The sequence below is a fragment of the Gopherus evgoodei genome, chromosome 6 (genome assembly GCF_007399415.2).
Source record: "Gopherus evgoodei ecotype Sinaloan lineage chromosome 6, rGopEvg1_v1.p, whole genome shotgun sequence".
Classification (NCBI taxonomy): Eukaryota; Metazoa; Chordata; order Testudines; family Testudinidae; genus Gopherus; species Gopherus evgoodei.
Genome location: NC_044327.1, coordinates 127,753,327 through 127,769,110, shown reverse-complemented (window position 1 = coordinate 127,769,110; position 15,784 = coordinate 127,753,327).

Genomic DNA, 15,784 nt, shown 5'->3' with positions numbered 1-15,784 from the left:
CTCGAACTAAGGTTGTCCCCTACAACCATTTCTTCTATGTGGTCCTCACTACTCACCAAAACCAAATCTAAAATGGCATCCCCTCTTGTTGGTTCTTCAACTACTTGGTGAAGAAATCTATCTGCTATCGCATCCAGAAAAATCTGACCCCTATTATTCTTGCTAGCACTTGTCCTCCAGTCTATATCTGGGAAGTTAAAGTCTCCCATGATCACACATTTCCCATTAGTGTTTACTTCATTAAAAACATTAAAGAGGTCTCTATCCATATCCAAATCAGATCCCGGCGGTCTGTAGCACACCCCAAGCACTATCTCAGGGGAAGCTCTAGTAGCTTTCTCTCCCAGTGTGATTTTTGCCCAGACTCCGTCTTGTCCATTCCATCACTTCTTATTTCTTTACAGTTAACCTCATCATTGATGTACAGTGTTACTCCACCACCTTTGCCTTTATTTCTGTCTTTTCTAAACAGCACATAACCTTCAATATCTGTACTCCAGTCATGACTACTATTCCATCATGTTTCTGTTATCCCTATAATATCTAGTTTCACTTCCTGCAGCAGTAGCTCTAGTTCCTCCATTTTGTTACCTAGGCTCCTCGCATTGGTGTACAGACATCTTAATTTTGCAGTTTGGCTTCACTGACATTCTTTACCCCGTTAGGCACAGACATTCTACCACCAGCATCACCTGTTAGTCTGGTATCTACACTACCCTTCCTCCTTATGTCAATTCTTCTGTCCACAGCTGTATCCCCTCTTACTTTGTTTTCTTCCCTTTCAAGGTTAAATTCTGGCGTGGAGATCACCTGGACATCTCCCAAACATCTCTCCCAAATTCCTAGTTTAAAGCTCTCTTAATCAGTTGGGCGAGCCTCCATCCTAGAAGTCTATTTCCCTCCTTACTCAGGTGAAGTCCATCCTGAGAGAACAGTCCTCTGTCCATAAATGCTTCCCAATGGCCGTACATCCCAAAGCCCTCCTTATAGCACCACTGCCTGAGCCATCTGTTGATCGCCATAATCTTGTCACACCTTTGTTGCCCTTCTCTAGGAACCAGCAGAATCCTAAGCTTTCATGGGTGAATACTCACTTTGTCAGATGCATGATGAAGTGAGTATTAGTAATAGCAGTGACAGGACTCAAAAGTAATGGTGTCAGACAATGTGCAAGTTCCCCAAGAGAGTTTGCCAATCAGTTCATGTAAAACCTGACAAATAATGACACTGCTGAAGGGAGCCGGACGCACAAAGAGGGCTGAGAGTTGCAGGGGGCCCAGTAGATAAGAAGAGCCACTGGGGGATGCTAGTGGGGCCTGGGAATGAGGGGAACACTGGGCTGACTGGGTCTTGTCCTTGCCCTATTGGAGTCTGCTGTCTGCTGTCTCTCTTGTTGGCTTGTGTGTGTGGGGTTGTCACTGGACCTCTGAGCTATCTTTGCTATCGCTCAGCTGGGGTGACAGCATCTGTCACAGAGTTCCATTGTTTCCCTATCAGCATCACTCCTGCCGCCATCTATGAAGTGAATGGAGGGATCAAGGATGCATGTCTGGGAACTGTGGAGTAGCTACATAGTCACTATTATTATTTCAATTACAGTAGTGTCCAGGATCCCCAGTAAGATGAGGGCCCCTTTGTGCAGCATGGCAACATACATAACCAAAGGGAGAGTCTCTGCCCCAATTGGGCTTACAATCTAAATAGATAAGGCAGAAAAATGGTGAGGGGGAAACTGAGGCATAGAGAGGTGAATCAGTTTGCCAGAGGGTAGTGGCAAGAGCCTGAACTTGATCCCAGGTCTACTGACTCCCAGTCCAGTGCCCCAGTCACCAGATTGAACATACTGCCTCTAGTGGCTTCTCACTACAGCTTGGAGCACCACGGCTACAGATCATAGAATTCTGGACAGGATCCATGCCAACAGAGCAACAGAGTAGGAACTGATCTCTCAGAACTTTGTTGGGGGTGGAACAATTAGTAACGATGGATCAAGCATTAATTCAAGCACTTCTTGCTAACTTTATTTTCCACCTTCGGCATGTTTATATAATAACCCTTTTGGTTGAAACTATCTGCTCAAGTCTACTTGGACTGCACAGTAGATTATTCAAAAGCATTTCCAACAAGTAGATAAATGACCCCCGCTTGTGTCTGACAGCCTTGCCTATGACTTTCGCGAAAAGTTTTATTTTACGAGTTAGACATGGTGCCCCTTGGGTGAGTCGAGGCTGATGATCGTTAATTAAATTAATCAAAGCCAGGGACAGAATCCGTGGGGAGTATCAGGAAAGTCTCTAGGTTAATTAAACAGGCACATACAAGTAGCTTAAACCAAAATGTACTTGTTGTGCTTAGGATAATATGAAGGGCAATATTTTTATTCATTGCATTTAAAGGACAATGAAAGCAGGCTACATTCAGCCCTTTGACACAGCCCTCACTCAGACAGTGCTCTTATTAATTTACCTCAGTGAGGGCTTCAGGATTTAAAGCCTTTAGCCCTGAAAAAAATCCTTCATTCATTTTCTCCTCCTCTGTCTGAGTGTGTGTGAATTGGTTGCTCATGAAAGCAAGTCACTAATTGTGCTAGGTTAGATCTCGGCATAGGAGCTGGAGAGGCATGTTCTCCACAAGCTCCACAAGCAGATTTCTGCCAATATCACTGACCTGCTACCCTCCCAAATGTTCTGAACCTCCCTTAAGCACAGGCTACAAGTGATGGGCTAAACTAGAGCTGCCCCCTTGTGCAGCCTCACAGCAGGGGTATGAAAGGACACAAAGAGTCAGGAATCCAGCCACGTTACACTACCTCTATAAGATTTCCATCCCCAAATCACAGCCCACTTATTCAAGACTGCTCCTCCCAGAAAATGAGCAGGAAGTGGCTGGATTATACACACAAGGGGAGAATGCACTTTCCATTCACAAAGGGTAACAAATGACTTTGTCCCACCAGGCAGGTCTGGAAGGTGAGAATATTTTATATCTGTATGTGGAAATATTTGACCTGAAGAAGAGCTCTGTGTAAGCTCAAAAGCCTGTCTCTCACCAATGGAAGCTGGTTCAATAAAAGATATCACCTCATCCACCTAGTCTCTATATGAAAATACCTAATAGGAAATGTGCCAATTTGTAGCATTGTTACTACACCTCTACCCCGATATAACGCTGTCCTCGGGAGCCAAAAAATCTTACCACGTTATAGGTGAAACCGCGTTATATCAAACTTGCTTTGATCCACTGGAGCACGCAGCCCTGCCCCTCTCCCCTCCCCCCCGAGCGCTGCTTTACCACGTTATGTCCAAATTCATGTTAGATCGGGTCACGTTATATCAGGGTAGAGGTGTAGCTGTTGTAAAGGTGTAGGCTGGTGGATCCGAACACCGGCTCAGGAAAAACAATCCACTATGCCCAGTTCAATTTGTAGCCCTTACCTCAGGGCCCTGGTTATTCTTTAGCACATACAAAAGTGCACAAAAGGAAATGGGGAAGAATAATGTCAACTAACAGTCTTGATCCTAACCTAGGTTGTGGAGTCCTCTGGCAGCTTGATGGTCAGAACTTTTCCCAGCATTGGGGGCCTGCAGGGCCTGCTTGCTCTCTCATAGTCTTCTGTTACAGCCACAGGAGAATATACTCCCAGCTCTCTCCTGGTCCCAGGCAACTTTGTAGAACTGGGGCCCTGTTTTATATCCCAGAGAGGCTAATTATCAGACCCAATCACTTGATGATGTGCAGCTGGGTCAGATGATTCCCAACACCTGTCTGCTCTACAGAACAGGGCTGGCTGCTCCCTGACAGACCACCCTGGGTACAGGGACCAGTAGAGGTCACTGTTGTTGTGGGAATCAAATGGCTTCCTTTTGTGCAGCTCTTGCTGTCAGCTCTCACATTCGGCACTGTGCCTCTCCCAGTGGTGGGACACTGCCTCATGACCCATGAGTAGCGATGGCACTTTTATCCCTTCCAGACAGTTCTGCGCTGTATACAAATAGTCACAAGAAGCTGGGATGAAACCCAAATTGCCTTTCTATCATGACTTGGAACAGGATTTAAACTAAAGGCTCTTCAGGAGAGAGGCAATTGAGGTAACACCTTTATCATCCAGATACTGAAAGACAGTCCCCACATTCTTACAAGGCTCCAGTTTTCTCCACTTTAATTTCCCTATGTAATCTTTCCAGTCTGCTTTCTTCCATCTGATGTTTTATACTTTGCATATGCCTCTTTCTTGCCTTGATTGCTTTTTTTCCCCTGCTCATATTCATCCAAATTAGCCTTTTTTACTTCCAGCATATTTATTGCTAGTTGGCATGAATAACCCTTGGGTATAAATTAATTTATATTTGAATACTTTCAATTTCCACTCTAATTTATATGTTTCAGTTAAGCCCCTGATGTCAGAAAGCCTCTTCAGGGAGGAGTCGATAGCTCAGGGAATTGGTAATAAGATCTGGAGTTCTTTCCCTAATGGTTCAAACAGGGCCTATAGAGAGTTGCTAATGCCTGAGAGTCCTTATCGCTGGATGGCTGACTGGTGGTCTGAGTTGCAGTTCTAAGCCAAGTTCTCATTGGCTATGTGCCCCAGTCAGAGCTGGGCTAAGAAGGGAAACTTTTTTCTGTGACGGTGTTTCCTCAAATGTAAACATGGTTCGATTAGATGCCTTTCATTTGGCTTTCCCATCAATCATCTGTGTGACTTATTTTTGTTCGTACGTGTATTGGGGGGAGCTTTTATTCATGTGACTTTGTGCACCAGTGAGAGCACTTGTATGTGGACTAGTGTATTCGTTAAGAACACTTATTTATATTACAGTAGCACCTAGAGGCCATAACTGAGATAGGGACTCCACTGTGCTAGTTGCAGTGCGTACGCATAATAAGGGACAGCACGTCTCAAAGAATTCAATCTAAATAATGAATAAATACATGAGCACAAAATGCCCACCCAATCACTCTATATGTACGTGTACTTGCTGAGTGGAAATGTGACATGAGAGGAGGTCAAATTAGATGATCTTCTAGTCCTTTCTGGCCTTCATCTCTATGATAAGTGGATGCAAAGTCTGCTAAAAAGCTGCCTTTTTTTTCTTCTGTCCGTCAGGTGAAGCAACCAAACTATTTTTAAAGTTCAAGTCTGTGGATGTAGGCAAATAGGGAACATCTACATGTGCCTAACATCTTTAATAAGATGTACTCATGGCATCAGGCCGCTCCTGATTCTCACGCTGCCATGGCTACGATATTTTTAGAATGCTAGTTCAATGACTGCTAGCACAAGTATATCTGCTTCAGCTGGAAACCACATCCCCAGCTCAAAGTGTAGACATCTCTGTATACTGATATTCCTTGTGCAGTAGGAAAGAAAACAGTATTAAGTGTCATAACATTTCTAGATCTGTTTATTTTCTGCTGTCTTGTCCAACCTATCCCTACTGACTCAAAGCCCCAATAACTTGTTCAGGTCTTTTTCATATTTTTAAAACTTAGCTCAGCCAATCAGGCAAGAGAAACAATGTGACTGAGGACACACATGATGTAAATAGAGAATCAAGATTAGCAAACATTTGCAGCCACTTGTGTGCCACAAATGCATGGGCTAAAAATTATTCAGAAAACCTATTTAATGAATAAGTGCAGAGAAACTAATCCATAAAGGTCACACCTTTTCCATGGATAATTTTTTAGCAGAAAAAATGGCTCCATTATTTGCAATGACTAATCCAAATAGTCCCTAGTTGTGTAAGGAGCAAGTGTGTGTCACTAGCAACTGTACTTTTAGGTCCAGAGATCAGCAATATGCATATATGAAGTAGTAACTGGCACTGTTTCAATTTCAGAATGTAGAATCATTTTATTTTGGTCAAAAATATAAAAACAAAATGTTTTGCCATTTGCAAATTGATCTTTTTTCCACCAGAACTCTTCATTCTGAAAAAAAATTTTTTTTGTTTGAATTTGGGATGAAAACTAGTGATGAAATATCAGTATTTCCCATGGATGAAAATTTCAGCTAGCCTCGTCTGTTAACTTAAAGGGGTGGCAATGCTGAATTTTAATAATAATTTCCTTTCTTGCAAATGTCTATCAGGCACTGCAGTTAAATATATGTGAGGTATGAAATATAATTCATTAATGTTTCTAAAATGTGTTCCAGTCCTTAGCTAGAAGAAGCTGTATAAGTGCAAAACAGTATTTTAGGCCCTGATGCATTGTGGTATTTAAGCATGTTCGTAATTTAAGCATGTGAATAGTCCTATTGACTTCAAATAGATTATTGATGTGCTTAAAGGATGTGCTTGAGTAACTTGCTGAATCAGGCCCTTGATGAGTTTTCTAATAGTATGTGTACCACTGCCCTCTACTGGATAAATTCAGATACACTCAACTTTGTTTCATAGATTCTGTATTTTTACCGGAGAGTCTTGTTACATGTACAAGGTAGGGAGCTGTGTTATTGGAGCAGGAAGTTCTGAATTCTATCTTTGCTGTTACCATGGAGCTCCAATTGACTGGGTATTCAGTCCAGGGACAGTGCAAAGGCATAAGATAGATTTGATACATTTATTGTTATTATTATTATTCAGAGTCAGGCCTCATCAGTACTTGGAGCCAAGACTTCATTTTGGCACTTTTCACCAGCTCTTACATTCTATTTAAAACAAAAAGCAACCCCAAGCTATTCGCTCCGCTGTTCATTTTCAGAGTTGAAGGCAATTGCTTTTAAAAATTACAGAGGAAAAGGATGCATTCCTAACTGCTGCCTAAAACGATCTGCAAGTAAATTTATTTTTTAAGACCACAAAGTTGGCATCTCCTGCAACCATATATTTTTCCTCCCTCTCCCCTTCCACCTCCCCACGAAGTTTTTCTGATTTTAAACAAAAAATAAGGACATGGACAAGTATTTTAATATATTTTCTCTGATATAGCATAAATCCAGGAACATTTATATGCTAATCAAACCAAAATAGATGTGATTAGTGAGGAGAGTGCCAACATGGCTGTTTCTTTCCGATCAACCCATGATAATGACGCTGATGCTACACTGAAGAGTTGAATATTGTATAAGCCAGGAAAGGTTATAGCACATGCCAGACTTAGATAATAGTAAACCCTGAGAACTCATACCCTGCCTATTACATATTTATGATGCATTGCAAATTGTAAATATTAAAAAAATATATACAAAGATACACATACAGTATGGGTAAATTCTTAATGCTTAATGAAATTATTCATGATATACAAAAAGCAGCCTAACTCAACAAATAAGATGAAGGTTAATACATGCAGATGAATATAAAAGAGACCCCAGCCCTGACCACTAATGTGCTGTGTCCTTCCCCCAGTTGATCTGGGAATGAAATTAATGCAACTTCATTTTTTTGGTTAAGAGCTATCCTCAGAGCTGAGTAGCCGAAGACCAGATAGGATGTGCAGAGCACAGCCCAGAAGCCTTGCTTCCCTACACTTCTCAGAGGCTTTCATAGCTGAGTGCCTTCAAAGATTATAAAAATACAGTCCATGTTGTCTTTTTTTTTAAAAAATCTGCATATTAAGTTCATATCTTTTTGGAGGTTTGCTTTATCCACTCTCTAACTTAAAGAGGTCAGCTGTGGGTTAGAATGACCTATGATATGCAATCAAAAATGAGAATAATAGGAAATTCAAAAAAAGGTAAACAAAAAGAGCAGTCATAAAGGGCCCACAGGGGATTTGCTTCTCTTTCAAGGATTTCTGATGTTCTTATTTATAATAATCATAGATCACAGTGCATCATGTCTCCAGTTTCACTTTCCTTTCTTTCATAGCTACATCAATCTGCCGGATGAAGCGTGAAAATGAGTCCAGAGCTGATTGTGGCCATTAAAGATTCCCTAGCAATCTTTGTCATCCCAGAGAAGTCAGTCCCTGTATCCTGGCCAACTTCAAAGTGATGCATTTACATTCAGTCTGTAGTCTTTGAATTAGTTTGGGGTGCAAACACACTTGTCACAAATAACAGGTTCTTCATTCAGGCAGCTAAATAGAGTTAATTAAAAAGATGAGATTGGTGAAGCACCCACAGAGACTGTATGAAGAACAGGACTACTTGTGGCACCTTAGAGACTAACAAATTTATTTCAACATAAGCTTTCATGGGCTACAGCTCACTTCATCGGATGCATAGACAGGGACATACAGAAAGAAGATATTTATACATACAGAGAACATGAAAAGGTGGAAGTATGCAAACCAACTGTAAGAGGCCAATCAATTGAGATCAGCTATCATCAGCAGGAGAAAAAAAACTTTTGAAGTGAGAATTGAGATGACCCATATAAAGTGTGAGGTTACGTAACATGGGGAAATAGATTCAATTAGTATAATGGCACAACCATTCCCAGTCTCTGTTCAAACCTAAGTTAATTGTATCTAATTTGAATATTAATTCAAGTTCAGCAGTCTCTCTTTGGAGTCTTTCTGAAGTTTTTTTGTTGTAAAATTGCCACCTTCAAGGTCTGTCAATGAGTGGTTAGAGAGGTTGAAGTGTTTTCCCATTGGTTTTTGAATGTTATGATTCCTGATGTCAGATTTGTGTCCATTTATTCTTTTGCGCAGAGACTGTTCAGTTTGGCCAATGTAGATAGCAGAGGGGCACTGCTGGCACATGATGGCATATATTACATGGGCAGATATGCAGGTGAATGAGTCCCTGATGGTGTGGTTGATGTGATTAGGTCCTATAATGGTGTCACTTGAATAGATATATGGATAGAGTTGGCATAGGACTTGTTGCAAGGATAGGTTCCTGGGTTAGTGTTTATGGTGTATGGTGTATGGTTGCTGGTGAGTATTTGCTTCAGGTTGGGGCACTGTCTGTAAGCAAAGACTGGTCTGTCTCCCAAGATCTGTGAGAGTGAGGGGTCATGTTTCAGGATAGGTTGTAGATCTTTGATGATGCGCTGGAGAGGTTTTAGTTGGGGGCTGAAGATGATGGCTAGTGGCGTTCTGTTATTTTCTTTGTTGGGCCTGTCCTGTAGTAGGTGACTTCTGGGTACTCTTCTGGGTCTGTCAATCTGTTTTTTCACTTCAGCAGGTGGGTATTGTAATTTTAAGAATGCTTGACTGTATGAGCTCTAATTGTGCAGACCACTGTAATTGAAATCATAGGAAAATAAGATAGAGTAGAAAAAGTATAGCAAAACAACCCCCTGGATCGTGCATACTTACAGTCATGGGCTGGTCCAAAATAAAGCTATTCTCCTATGCTGATGTAATTACAACCTTCTGCATACTTACAACCTTATGGAGGCCATTAGAAACAAAGATGGAAGAAACAGTCAGTGGAGCACACCACAGGAGGAGAGGACATTTTCGGCTGTCACCTACATCGTTCCCAACATCTCACTTATGAACATTCATCGGTCTGGTTTTATATCCCTTTGTTTACACATTAACATATCTGTGACCATATGTGATTAAGTCTATGCCCTTTATCCATATGCGGCTTTCTCAGTACTCATAATTGGGATTCTTGATTGCTGCCATAAGCTATTGTGATAATCCTGCATTTCCCAGTGCTTCCAAAACGTTAATGAGGTTAACCTCATGGTTATACCTACAAAAAAGCCCCTTGAAATTTTAAACAAAACTATTCTTTTGCTGTTAACATATTTTTCACAAAGCACTTATTGCTAAATCTTATAACAGGGATCAGCAACCTTTGGCATGTGGCCCGCCAGGGTAACTACCCTGGCAGGCTGGTCCAGTTTGCTTACCTGCCGCATCCACAGGTTCGGCCAATCATGGATCCCACTGGCTGCAGTTCGATGCTCCAGGCCAATAGGGGCTGCAGGAAGCAGCGGCTGCACATCCCTCGATCCATGCCACTTCCCACAGCCCCATTGGCCTGGAGTGGTGAACTTCGGCCAGTGGGAGCCGTGATCGGCTAAACCTGTGAGCACAGCAGGTAAACAAACCGGGCTGGCCCACCAGGTGGCTTACCCTGGTGGCCCTCATGCCAGAGATTGCTGATCCCTGTCTTATAAATTTAGGTGAAGAACTCATGCTTACTCCTTTGCTACTTAAGCTAACTATCAAAAATAGTACCAGGCCCAGTAGGCCTCAGCTTGTTCCCAGGCCTACTTTAGTTATTATGCAAATTCTTATGTTTCCCTATTTGCACAACAGCTTTAATAGCTTCTATTTTGCTATCTTAACACTGTTTAATATGCCTTAGCACATCATATATAATTTAGTCTACAATCAGGTCAGGGATTGCAGGTCAGTATATCCTACCCAAATTATGCTCAGATGGATCCATTTTTCATTCCTGTATTAAATTTAAGGGAGTGTTGCTGTGTAACGTTCAACAGCTAATGTGCTCCAGTCCAGAAGTTGTGGAGGAAGGGCATTCTGTATATATCAGTCCCTCTCACTAGAGAAAAAGAGGATGGTTGATCTCTTCGTAGCCGCATGAGTTAGAAGAAAAAGCACAGCGTGGAAAACTAGGCTGCCCCTTTCTAGTCCTTCCTCTGCCAATGACTGGCCTTAATCACTCTTAGCCACTGTGTAATGCTTCAGACATGTTATTTAGTTCTGCCTGATAGTACCCCTGGTGCCTGAAATCTTTTTCTCTAGGGCAACAATCCCAGGTTACACAGAGAGCTGGTGAGCCACTCAGCTCTCTTGACTTGTGCAACAGATTCTTGGACTAACTGATGCTGCATATTCACAGACTGGCATCCTGCCGTCCCAGCTCTTCTACCTGCTCAGGATTACTTCCCTGAAGTGTACCAGCTCCCAGGCAGTGGGCTTGCTTTTCAGAACTGTGCACTTGCTGTTGTGTGCCCTTAGGGCTTGTCTGCACAGGGAAATTAATGCAGAGTAAGCTTTCAAACATGCAGAGAGCTAAACTGAACGTGGGCACTCTTAGAGTGGAGTTAGAGTTTCCACACAGGGAGTTAACCCAGAGTAACTAGTATGCACTAGCCATTCCGCACTAACTCCTTTGAGCTTTTTCCCCAAGTAGAAAAGCCCACAGGGTCTGATTTTTGCAGGAACTTTGCACCCACAGCTCCCTCTTTTTGGAGTTATGAGAACTCAGAGACGTCTAACTGGTTGCGACTGCATTTCACAGCATTCTGGAGAAACCAAGTCCTAAATTCTGTGTGTTGTTCTCTGCTGCTATTGTGGATATGGCATCAGACTGCAGATGGGCATGAGGCTTTACAACATATTTATTATGTTATTATTTATTCTTATTTGATAAACCTGGGCTGTGGCAGACCAATGAGGAAGCACGTTCCAAAACTCTTAGATTCCATGACCAGAAGGGACCATTGTGATTAAGTTTTCTCACTTTCTGAAGAGCATAGGCCAGAGAATTTCCCCAAAATAATTCCTAGAGCAAGTCTTTTAAAAAAAAAAACAAATGGCCAATCTTGATTTTAAAAGTGTCAGTGACAGAGAATTTACAACACCTCTTGGTAAATTGTCCCAAGGGTTAATCAAGAATGCCTCACGGAGAACACATTACCAGTGGCTTTCTCTAGTTTATGCTGAAAGCAGTCCAGCTCAGATGCCTCTGCTGGTCTTAGCTGTGACAGTTAAGAGGAATGATTGGTCAGGTAACCAGATCTCAAACCAGGGAGAGGTTTGTGCTCTGAAGTGACTGCAGATTAAGCAATAACGAGAACAACAAGCAGAAATAACGACATAGGAACAGTGTCATTTTTGGTTTTGTTCTTTTGAGTGGAAGTAGAACTGGTCGACAAGTCTTTGAGCAGATAAACTGTCTTTTTCACAGTGACACTGGCAGACCAGGTGCCAGCTCATGACAAGGCCCCACGCCTCATTGAACCCTTGTGAATGAATAGCTGGAAACCCAGTCTTGCTTACCTGTGTGTTAGCATTGCCAAAATAAACAGTAGATGTTGCGTTGATAAGAATGTGTTTAGATTTTTATAAAATGTTTGTAGGATGCTGTATGTATTGATATCACTTATACCCGCCATAGCCCCTGGTATAAAGTTATACTGAATGTTTGGATTGTAAACCTCTGTATTGTGTAACTCACCAAACAGGAAAGAAGCATTAATTAAGGTAAAGTGCTTGTCCTGCATACGAGATGGCCCATTGAAGACTAATGAGATTTTGTGTAGCATCAAAGGACAGAAGCCCTGTGGACAGCTTTCCTAACTTCCTCTAGGAAGAAAAGACCTAGTCGTGAGCCCATCCAATCACTTTGGACCTGAGGGGATAAAAATGCCTGAAAAGGAGAAACTGTCTCTCTTTTACTCTGTTTGGATGCTGAGTGGCAACGATTACTAACCATAAGCTAAGAGATCCCCGTGCAGCATGGCATGGGTTATCCTTGAAAAACACTGAACTGACAGATTACTGCAACTCTGTCATCTTTTTGCATCACAGACTGAAACTCATTTGTGTGTATATGCTTGCTTTCTTTAACCTGTAAATAACTCTTCCCCTCCTCCCTCCTAGCCCCCTGTTAACAAACCTCTTGTTAGTTTTTACAGGATTGGCTACAGGTGTAGTCTTTGGTGTGAGATCTAAGATAGAAATTGACCTGGGGTAAATGACTCATCTCTTGGGGGTGGGAGCAACCTGAATATTTTCTAATCTGTTGTGTATGTTGTGTCACATAGACCATCTTTCTGGGTCACAAGATAGACTGGAGTGTCTAAGGGGACTGTCTGTGACCCCGTTATAAGATTGTTAGTACTTTGGGAGTTCACATTTGTTACTGGATTGGTGAAATCTAATTATAGGATTACCAGTTTGAGGTGTCTGTCCTGATTTTTGACAATCTGCCCTGAGATTGGCACTCCTAGTTGTGAGCCACTCCAGACAGAATGACACCTTCATAAACTCCCCAGAGCAGCAGCTGAGAGTTTCAGTAATCCCGATGTTAGCTTTGCATTAGGTAGCGAGCTAGTTATTTGAGGTCAAGTAGGTAAGTTATTAATCTGTTTTGTAGATGGAGAAACTGAGGCAGAGAGGTTAAGCAAATTGCACAAGGCCATGCAACAAGTCAGTGTTGGAGCCAGGATTAAAATTCATGAGCCCTGTGAGCGGATCTACTGGATTCATGGTGCTGATGTTTCACCAGGGATAATACCCCTACTCTCACAAAAAGGATCCTGAGATCTTCAATGAGCACAAACCATCAGGAGCCTTATTCTCTCACCTGAACTTCAGTCCCTACCAGTGGCAGAGTGTCCCCTAATAACATGCTAGGAGAGGCAAGATTGCCACCTGCTGGATTATCAGCACAGTTCCTACAGCTCCCAGACTCTCATCTGCAAAATTGATGTTGCAGTTTAGCTGATGCACTCAGCCTTTGTGCAATAGCTGCAGGCTCTGCAACCCACTATCCATAGCACAGGGGTTTGGAAAACTTAATTGCCAACCCATTGTCTTATATTAAAAAAAAATAAAAGTCCTATCTGCAATCCCCATTCTTCCCTCCTGGACCAACTCCCCCAGTCTTATTTAATTACATTGTAAAGGTTTTCCTTGTAAATAATCACTTTATCATGGTTTCAGGAAATTATCTTATGGGAGCAAGATGTAAATCAGGGCATTTATCATACTTTCTTGTGTCAGTGTCATCACATCTTGAACCTCTGGATCTCTCTGAGTAATTGGCATGCCCTTGCCTTTCCTCTGTCTCTCTCTTTTGGGCAAAGCAGTGTCAATATTCTGAAGAACTGTCTCAGCAGTGGAATGTCATTAGAATTAAAAATACTGATGGAAGAAATGAACAGAAATAAACAAGGAGCAATTTACAAACTAAAAACAGTGACATAAGGTGCAGAATAATGGAATATGGAAAAAAAATACAACGATGACTAGTTGACAGATTGTTGTCATTCAACTCTCCGGGGCTTTGTCACAACCTTCCAATAGGGATGCAATATTGAACATCTGGTAGCCAACTAGTGCGGAACCTCAAGGTTGCTTAATAGAGGCAGTGGAACCAGAAAGGCTTGGGGCATAAATGTCCCCACCCACCCGCTTCCTCCAATCAAGTGTTAAGCTTTTTATGTGTCCCCTTTAAAGTTGTCTGTTGGGGCAACTCCTTTCCCTGTCAGGCTGGGGGGAAAATCATGCTGCCGGTGCTTAGAACTCAAAGTTAGCTTTTGCTTCATTTTATTGAGGGACTGAGGGATGGTGCATGTACCACAGAGGCAGTCAGGCATGTCTGCAGTGGAAGAGGTGCAACAAGGTCAAATCCCACTGTTTTATGGCTTCAATCATCTAATGTCATGTCAAAAGTATAGTTACTTCTGGTTTGTTTGATCTAGATAGTCAGGTATCCCATATCACGTAGTGGGGCTCTGAGTGGGATTAGAAGTCCACCCAAAACGTTTTAGATTGTAATTCCTTAAAGTCTAGGAGTATGGAGTAGAGTCATTTGCCCAGGTGCAGGTAATGAATAACTCCAATAAAATCAGTAGAGTTACACTGGGGTAAAAGAGGTGTACATAAGGGAGAATCGGACTGTCTAAGGGAGAAAATAACTGTCTAATGATTTGGAATGATCCTCAGTTTCTGGGAATCCCACTGGAGACCACTAGAAAAGTCTGGTTTTCACAAAGTCCCAACGCCCGACCTCTGAAGATCAAAACCATTTAAGTATCAGAGGGGTAGTTAGTCTGGATCTGTAAAAGCAGCCAAGAGTCCTGTGGCATCTTATAGACTAACAGACCTATTGGAGCATGAGCTTTCGTGGGTGAATACCCCTTCGTCCAGGGCCAGCGCTTCCATTTAGGCGACCTAGGCGGTCGCCTAGTGCACCAGGATTTGAGGGGGGTAGCATTTTGCCGCCCTTGGTGGCAATTCGGCAGCAGGGGGTCCTTCCGCACTCCGGGTCTTCGGCGGCAATTCTGCGGCAGGTCCATCACTCGCTCCAGGACCCGCCGCCAAAGTATCCCAAAGACCGGAAGCGCAAAAGGACCCCCCAGCCGCAGAACTGCCGCCAATGACAGGGAGCGTGGGAGGACCCCCGCCAAAGGCGCAAAAACCCTGGTGCTGCTCCTGCCTTTGTCAGATGCATGTAGTGGAAATTTCCAGGGGCAGGTGTATATATATGCAAGCAAGAAGCAGGCTAGAGATAACGAGGTTAGTTCAATCAGAGAGGATGAGGCCCTCTTCTAGCAGTTGAGGTGTGAAAACCAAGGGAGGAGAAACTGCTTTTGTAGTTGGCTAGCCATTCACAGTCCTTGTTTAATCCTGAGCTGATGGTGTCAAATTTGCAGATGAATTGAAGCTCCGCAGTTTCTCTTTGAAATCTGATTCTGAAGTATTTTTGTGGCAGGATGGTCATCTTTAAATCTGCTATTGTGTGTCCAGGGAGATTGAAGTGTTCTCCTACAGGTTTTTGTATATTGCCATTCCTAATATCTGATTTTTGTCCATTTATCATTTTCCGTAGGGACTGTCCAGTTTGGCCGATGTACATGGCAGAGGGGCATTGCTGGCATATGATGGTGTATATTACATTGATTGACGTGCAGGTGAATGAACCAGTGATGATGTGGCTGATCTGGTTAGGTCCTGTGATGGTGTCGCTGGTGTAGATATGTGGGCAGAGTTGGCATCAAGGTTTGTTGCATGGATTGGTTCCTGAGTTAGAGATACTATGGTGCAGCGTGCAGTTACTGGTGAGAATATGCTTCAGGTTGGCAGGTTGTCTGTGGGCGAGGACTGGCCTGCCACCCAAGGCCTGTGAAGGTGTGGGATCATTGTCCAGGATGGGTTGTAGATCCCTGAT